Below are 9,361 nucleotides of genomic sequence, written 5' to 3' on the forward strand. Positions count from 1 at the left end.
AAAAAGTTGTTTTTGTTTTTGGAATTCGGAATTCAACCATTGTACTTAAGAATGATGTGAAGCATTATAAAAAATGTAGATAAAATAGACTTAATTTTTCAAAACAAAAACAAAAAACCAAATGGTTACCAAACGGGGTCTTAGTTCTCAAAAATTAGTTTGATTTTTTTAAACCATTGGTGAAAAGTAGATAACAAAGAAAGAAATTTTGAGGTGGAAGTAGATCCATAGGCTTGATTTTCAAAAACAAAATGGTTACCGGACGGGACCTAAAAAAGAAACATGTTTTTTTAATTATTTTTTTAAGGTCTCGTTTAGTGATCATTTGATTTTTTATTCAAAATTTAAGTCTATTTCCTATCAATTTCGTATGATGTTTTACATATTTTTGAAGTAAAAAGAGTTAAATTTTTAGTCAAATTCTAAAACCAACAAATACTTTTTTTAAAAGAAAAACTTGATTTGATTTCTAAAAACAGTAAATAAAAAGTAGATATCAAAACAATAATTTCATAGATGGAAATGGTTTTTATAGGCCAAATTAAAATAAATAAATAAATCAAATAGCTAACTTGGTTTGAGTTCTTAAAACATAAGTAGAAAGTGGAGAACAAAATATATAAATTTTGGATGGAAATAAGGTTAATAAGCTTAACTTTAAAAAGTCAATAGTTATCAAACAAGCTTAAATTTATAGTTTTGTTTCCAATAAATTTATAAACTTGTAATTATGTGTTCAATAAGTCATTGCCCGCTCAAAGTATTTTAACAATCATAGACTTTAAGTTATAAAATTGAAAGTTTAAGTTTTAATTAGATAAAATTTAATTGATAAGTTAATTATTAAAGAAAATTATATGCAATGACAGGTCGAATATAAAATTGAAAGTTGAGGAACTTAATAGGCATTTTTAAAAAGTTCACATGCCTATTAAACAAAAAAATTTAAAAATTGAATGACCTATTAGATATTTTTTAAAATTTTGAGACAAAATACACACAAATTTGAATGAACTAAATGATTTAACCTAAAAAAATAATAAGATACTTTTTCTTTGCCATTTCTTTTACCAGCTAGACCAACTTTAACCTAAAATTTTAATTATCATATTGAATTCGATTATGTTCATTGAATAATAACTCTTTTAGCTAAGTTGATATATATACACATATTTATTCAATAAATAAATTTGAAATTAGAATTAAACCTTCAATTTTGAAGAAGATAGTTGATGCTTTATATATTGATGGGAGATTTTTAAAAATAGGAAAATAAGGAAAATTATTTACACAAAATAGTAAAATTTAATATTTTTTTGATAGAGTTTGGTTGAAAGTTATCATTGTCAATCAGTGATAGAACTGACAGAAATCTATAATTTACATGATGTGATAATCGTTAATGTAAATTTATCAATATTTATTTTTATTATTTTTATTATTATTTCTGTAAATAATTTGACATTTTTTTATATGTAAAAATTTTCCTTAATTGAATATGTATTTAGATACTTTTACTTAGGTTTGGTTAGGTAAAATTATTTTTATCTTTAGGTGTGAGCATTTATTCTATATTGCGTTGAATACTTTATTGGTTACTTTAAGAGTTTGAGTAACATTCATCGAAGCACGAAACTTTGGAGAAATTAGTTCAACTTCACAATAACCAAATATATATATAAATCAAATCACAGGAAATTCTTAACAACTAAATGTTATAAGATCACATATTAGTCGGTGAGATTAATAGAATTATCTATAGGTAAAGTATTAAATTTTCGTCAACATGTCGGTATTTTTAGATTTATATGGGTTCGATACCGATTGAATGGTGAATCAATATTTTCATTATATCGTAGAAAAATCAATGAAATATAAAAATTAAGTCGCAAAATATCATAAATATAAATATAATATAAATAATAAACATGTTAACTTGTTTCAAAATCATAAATTGTTTATTTACTAATTTAAATTTTTTATTTTTATAATTTTTTAGAAATATTAATTAGATTCGAAACTTTATCGATATTTTCATCGGAATTTCCGTAAGATCATGACTTTGATATTTTCATCGACATCACATTTTAAACCTTACTTATAAATTGAAAATCCATCCCTTTTTTTTTTAATTTACTTTTTAAGAGGAATTAATGATACCACTTGTTCAAGTTAGCATTTAAAGTAATGAAATTACAAGATTAATTGGTTTTTTTTAGGATGAGTTAATTTTAACACTTAAATCAAATGTAGAATTGTATATTAGGAAAGATAAACAAAAGTTTTAAGGTTGAAATTATAGGAGCAAAATAATTTTGTTCCCTAAGAATAATGAATATATTTAATGCATTTATTTGGGGAGGTTAGGAAGGAAAAATAATAGAGGTAGATAAGATTAGAAAAGGGGTGAGCTTGGTCCCAATCACAAAGGACAAGACAATATTGTACTTTGGACACTAGATATAAATTTGTACATAATTATATAAAATAATTTATTTTATATTTAAATAATTGTGGTTCAAATATCTTGGTTTAGGGTTTAAGTGGGTCCCACCAATTAGACAACTAGAGTTAATGTAGCAATTTTAAAATATGATTTTATAGTAGATTAGGTTTTTTTTAAAAAAAAGAAAAAAGAAAATCTTGAAACAAGTAGATTAGTGGCTTCTATACATTATATGATTTCTTTTTAAATAGTTATTATTGAAAATGGTGTATTGAATTCCTTGGGATTTGGTTTATGTTTGAGCAAGTTGAGTTAGAAAAGCAATGTTAATTAAAGAACCAATGGTTTCATTATAATTGGGATTTTTTTTTTTTTTTTTTTGGGGAGGAATTTTAAAAATAAATAGTAAAATTAATTTTATGTGATAAAGATGGATAGAAGTCGATCGGTGTCTATAAATGATAGTTTCTCATAATACGGATAGAAGTATATCAATATATAATAATATTTGTTTTTCTTTTACTATTTCTATAAATAGCTTTAACAATTTTTTCATTTTTTGTTTGTTTAAATTAAACAAGATGGAAATTAAATACTTGACATTTTAACTATATGGTATAATGTTTTAACAACATGAAAGGCTTTTGAATAGACCGTTTACAAGAAAAAAATTAGTCATTTACTTGTGCGTAAGAAAATTAATTATAAAAGCGCTTTTATGTTTATTAAAGAAAACAAAAAAGAAACAACAATGTACTTTTGACTATACTTTATTTTATAATATAACTCTTTTATATTTTAAATTCGAATATTCAATTGAAAATAAAACACAGTCTGTTGAACTAAAATAATTTTTTTTTTAATATGTGAAGTAGATGACCGAATTTTAAATCCTTGAGATCGTTGTAGCTTTTAAAATAATTTATGGCAGGTGTACTTTTCAAAGAATTAGTTGTGAAGAACGTAAAATAGTGTTTAGTGAATAATTTTAAATAAAATAACTAGTTACAATATTTGGTAAATTAATACTAAATTGGTGCAATTTAGTTACATGAACCAAATAGGCTTATTAGTTCAAATATTCCTGTATGGATAATAAAATTTTATTGTATTGGTAAATATTTGGTTTATTTTCCTTTATTTGAAAACAAAACCTAATTAATTTACAAATTGTCAAAAATGGTACATGATTTAAATTTCAACTAATTTTATTTGATAGTTTTTAATAAAAATGAATCCTTTAAAATATGAAATAGATATGACAAAATATATTAATATAAAATGATATTATTGTAATGTATTTATTTAAATGGTCGAGAAGTTAGTAAATTCGTAGGAGAAACAAAATTTAAAAGCTAGTATCTTTCAGCTTTTACACGTTCACTAAAATTAAAAAGTGATTTTGATAGATTAATAATATTTTACCAGATTTTTCTATAATTATAATTGCTAACGTAATCCCAAACGAGACTAAATTGATACCATTGATCGTCTTTAATTTATGTGGTTTGTATCAACTTTTTATGAAGCCATCATTCTTAACAAGAATAACAAAACTCATTGCTTTGTATTTTAAAATATCATTATTAAACTTTTGGTTGGTTTGAAATACTTTTATTAAATTAGTTGAAATTTAGTCTTCTAAAGTCTTCTATTTAACGTCTTTAAAAAAAAGAAAAAGAAAAAAATAAGACTTCTATATAAAATAAGTTATCTTTTATTACGGATGACCTAAACAAGTCCCTTTCAAGACTACCTTTTTTTTCTTTAACTTTGTCAAATAGTTTCAAATAATTCAAAATAAACTATTCAATAATTTAATTTAAAGCACGTTCATATTGACATTTTTTTTAAGGCCAAGTTATTACAAATAATTTTGAACTTTGTTTCAAAAAATATATTATAATTTTAAAAGTTACAATATTATTCTTCAACTTTTATAAGTATTTCAAAACTACCATGTGAATATAAATCTTTTAGAATTTCGAACAAAAATCATAACTTAAAATGGTGTTGTAATGACCTAAAACGACGTGATCATCTAAAATTTTTTCTCTGGGTTACTAACACACAATTTCATATCTCAATTTATGTCCAAAATTTTAAAAAATTTCCAATCTAAGAGTGTTTTGAAACGATTATAAAACTTTATGGACAATATTGCAACTTTTGAAATTATAGAGTTTTTTTTAAAAAAAAATAATAAATAGCAATATTGCAACTTTTGGCCAATTTTCAAAATTTTGACAAAATTGCAACTAGCAACTTTGGAAGGTTATTTATTATAATTTAACTTTTTTTAGTTGATAATCATACTTAAAAAAAATAATAATACAGAAATGAAGATATCAAAATATTTGACTTTGAAGTCAATGGTATAAGCACGATGCTTATTTTCACCATCGACAATCATATTTGGTTTTTATAAACAAGAAATTTAGTTGAATAAAAATATGTTCCTATGTATTTATTGAATTTTTAAATAACCGTCTTATCCGTCAACATAAAATTTATAATTATATACAATAGATCAATTGATTTTTAAAAACTTCTAATTTTTCAACATTTTAAAAGTCATTGTTTTGAAATTTTATGGACCTATCATAAACTTTTAAAAGTTCATAAATCAGAAATTCAAATTTAAAGGATTAGAGTTATGATTTAACAAATTTTGTCCGTAAACTTTGAGGTTTAATCCCTTCAATTTGAGGTTTGTGATTTCCAAACTTTCAAAAGTTTCAAATAGGTCTATAAACTTTAAAGGTGCGTTGACTATTAGATCCTTGAAAAATTATAAATTTGTAAAAATTAATTGATCTGTTATTGTTCAATAAAATAAATTTTTAATTTTACGTATAATAGATATTTGAATCCCAAAAAGTATTACAATTTCAAAACTAAATTTATAATTTCAAAAGTTTAACGATCAAATTTTTCGAATCACCTAAAATAATTTATTTTTATACAAGTTTCTTTAGAAACTATTTTTAAAAAGTTTTCCAATTGTTAGGACAAAAGCCCAAAGAAGAAAAAAAAATATTTTTATTTTTCTTTAACCTAGTTTCTTGAATAATCAAGTTTCTAAAAATAGATCAATTTTAAGGTTTCTTCTCAAATATAATTTTTTTAAATATGTATAACAACACCAATTCTTACAAGTCATTCCACCACAACTTTTATTTAAAAAAAAAAAAAAACACTTGGAGATTAAACCAAAAGTATTTTTTTTAAGTATAATAATGATATAAGAGATTCAAATCCGCAAATTTTTTAGTCGTTAACACATGTAATTTGTTAACTGAGTTAAATTCACAAAATTCATTTTAACTGATTAAAAATTATCCAATGAAATTCAATTATCTTTAGATATGCTCTCATTTAATGCACTAATATTTTTGAAGTCACTTTCCTTTTTTATCCTACATTTATTCTAAGTAAGCCATCTATTTTCTAAAAAATAATATTTTTCGCTATGTTGTAACATTTATCACAACTAACAATATGGCATTGCTTCAATTATGTATATTAGTATATTGATATGGACATATATTAAAGCCAACTATTTTGTTTTAAGTTCAACCAACAAGATTGGAGGGGATTTAAACCAACTCATGAACTTGATTATATCGATATTTTAACATACCTCTTCTCTACTTAGTTTTATAGGCTCGAAATTTCGTCGAAGATCAAACGAGTGACAATGACATTACAAAAATTAACTTTTTTACTCTTATATCATGTTAAAATCACCACCTAAAAACTCAAGTTGAGAAGGTTATATGACAAATTTAATAAAATCAATATTATTAGAGTGACTAGTTGAAGAAGCCACTATACTCAAGTATGCATATGAAAATTATATAAAACTAGCTCAAGTTAGGTATTGAAAATAATAGGGTTTAAAATACACTTTTAATAATCCTTAAACTTACATGAAAGTAACAATGTAGCCATAAACTTTGATTTGTAAATTGTAACAATTTAATTATTGTACTTTTAATATTGTAATAGTTTAGTTCTTAAATTTTAGCATGCAACATAATGGTGATCCAATAATTTTATTTTATTTGTAACAATTTAATCTTTGTGGTAAAAAAATATTTTTATTAAAACTAAATGTCGATTTTTATTCTTAAACGCTTTGGAATCTGTAGCTTATAAACACAGTAGGTCCCCTAATTAGTTTGCAAAATTTTATTAAAAAATTGACATAAAATTTCACAATAGAGACTAAGGCTACGTATGGCATTATGTTGACAATGTCAAAAAGCCATTTTGAAAAAATCCTAACCATTTTTGCGTTCGACAACATAGATTTTAATTAAATCTATATCACTTTTAAAAACACGTTAATTTAAAGTTGATTTTAAAAGCATCATCCTTCTAACTTTTAGATTTTCTTAGAATTAGGTAGGTTATATATATAGTTTTCAATTTTTTATTTTTAAAAGATATTTTATATATTAATCTATTTCTCACTTAATCAAATCTAATTTTCGATTTTTCATGAGTTAAATGCATCATTTTTTTTTTTAAAAAAATAGCTATGCCATATTCATTATTTTTCCTAATAAAGCTATTTTAATATTTAAAAATTAATCTATAACAAACAAAATTAATCATGTTAAACAATTATTTAAATTTTAAATTACATTTTTTTTTTATAAAAAAAAGTGGATTATAAGTCTATTTTAATAAGTTGTTTTTGTATTTATTTACCAAAATACTCTAACCTACTTTTTCAAATTTAAGCTAACATTTACCAAACACTATTTGACTTATTTTCACAGCTAATTTTTCTAAAAGCACAGCCGACAACAATTATTTTAAAAACTACAACAATCCCAAATGGAGCCTAAATATTATTACAAATTTTAGAGTACATAGATTAAATTATTATAAACCAAAATTAAAAGACTAGATTGTTGCAGAATTGAAAGTATATATACATGAACGAAATCGTTACAAATCAAAATGAATACAAAATTTAAAACAAACTATCTTGAAAATACAACCAAATAAGCTCTAAAATGTCTTTTTTTTAAATAAAAAAAAATGACATTGTCATGTCCATAATACAAGTGTTGCCATCATGATTATATTTGATTTGTAGCATCAATTTCATTTACTTTTGTGATTATTAATTTTTCTTTTTCTATATAAGTATATGGTTTTTGCCCCCACATGAAATGTTGAGAAATATCCCAACATAAACATAGAGGGATAGTTCATGGGTCATAATTGTGTTTCTCAGTCTCTTAGGTGAAGACATCCCACAAATGATCTCAACTACTTCTGTTTTTATATCTTAACTTCCATTATTTTCTTTTCAAATTAAAGTATACTTTTGTATCTTTATAAACTTTCACTTTATTCTATTTTCTCTTTTTTTAAATGGTGTATTTGTGTGCTTAATTTGTGGTAATTTTGGCCATATATATATACACACACACTCTTGTATCTTTATAGACTTTCACTTTATGTAATTTTCTCAATTTTGTACAATATGTATTTTGTCTATTAATTTTGATGATATTTTTGTGTTTAAAAATTATTTGATTGAAATATATTATGTAATTTCGCAGGATCGACAAAAAAAAATATATTTTTGTATGGAGTCTGTTTAGAGGAATATTGACGATGTGTTTGTGGGTGATTTTGAAAACGTTGAAATTAATTTTATCATGTTTTTATTATTATCAAACATGTTTTTAATAATTTAGGATTAATTTATGTCTTGTTTGGTAATCATTTCATTTTTAAAGTTTGGTTTTTAAAAATTAAACATATTTCTTCTACATTTCTTACAATGATTTGCATCTTTCTAAAGTACAATAGTTGAATTCTTAGTCAAATTTCAAAAACAAAAACAAGTTTTTAAAAGCTACTTTTTCTAGTTTTCAAATTTTGGTTTGGTTTTGTAGACCATTGGTAAAAAAATGGATTACAAATGAATAAATTTGGAGGTGGAAGTAGTGTCTATAAGCTTAATTTTCAAAAACCAAAAGCCAAAAATGAAATAATTACCAAACGAAGCCTTACACTTTGAAATCTAAAGACTAAATGGAACTAGACCCACAATTTGGGGACCAAAAATATTTTTTTTCCCTAAAAAAAATCATGGAAATGTTTTTTTTTTCTTTTTTTTTTTAATAATAAAAAAAGTCATTTTTAAAAGTCTTTTAAGATAGTTTTTGAAATAAGTGTACCAAACATAATTTCATTGTTTTCTTTGTATTTGTACTTTTATTTTTGGAAACATAAAAATGAAAATGGATCACAAACTACATGAGGTTTTAGTCATTCAAATTTAAGTTTGTATCCAATAAACTCTTAATATAAAATTATTTCTTGTCTAATAAACCTCTCAACTATTAAGATATCTCACAAAATCACTTAAATTTTAATCTCATGTTTAATATGCATTTTACCTATACAACACTTTTTTAAATTGACAAATCCATTAGACATAAATTTGAACTTTTATCTAATAGATTTTTAAACTTTTGGCTTTATAACTAATAGATCTATGACTTTAACAAAATGTGAAATTAAAAATTTAGCCTAAATTTTAAATGGGTTTAATATGTCCTTAAACTTTAAAAATGCTTAATAAATCTTTGAGCTTTCTATTTTAATATAACGTATTCGACGTTCTAAAAAATGAATAGACTTGTTCGTAGACAATTAAAATTATGTATTTAATAGATTTTCAAACTTTGATATTGATTTTTTTTTAAAAAAAAGATATATAGTGAATACGTCAACAAAAAATCAAAAGTTTGACAATCTATTAAACCCCAAATTAAAAGTTTGGTTAGATATTAGACATATAGTTAAATGTTCAAGGCAGTAGAAACATTTTAGAGGGTGATTGGCGTCGGGAGAGGAATTGTTAAATCTCAAATGGTGTGT

This window comes from Benincasa hispida, chromosome 5 (assembly GCF_027475165.1).
Source record: "Benincasa hispida cultivar pf3 chromosome 5, pf3_genome.v1.1, whole genome shotgun sequence".
NCBI lineage: Eukaryota > Viridiplantae > Streptophyta > Magnoliopsida > Cucurbitales > Cucurbitaceae > Benincasa > Benincasa hispida.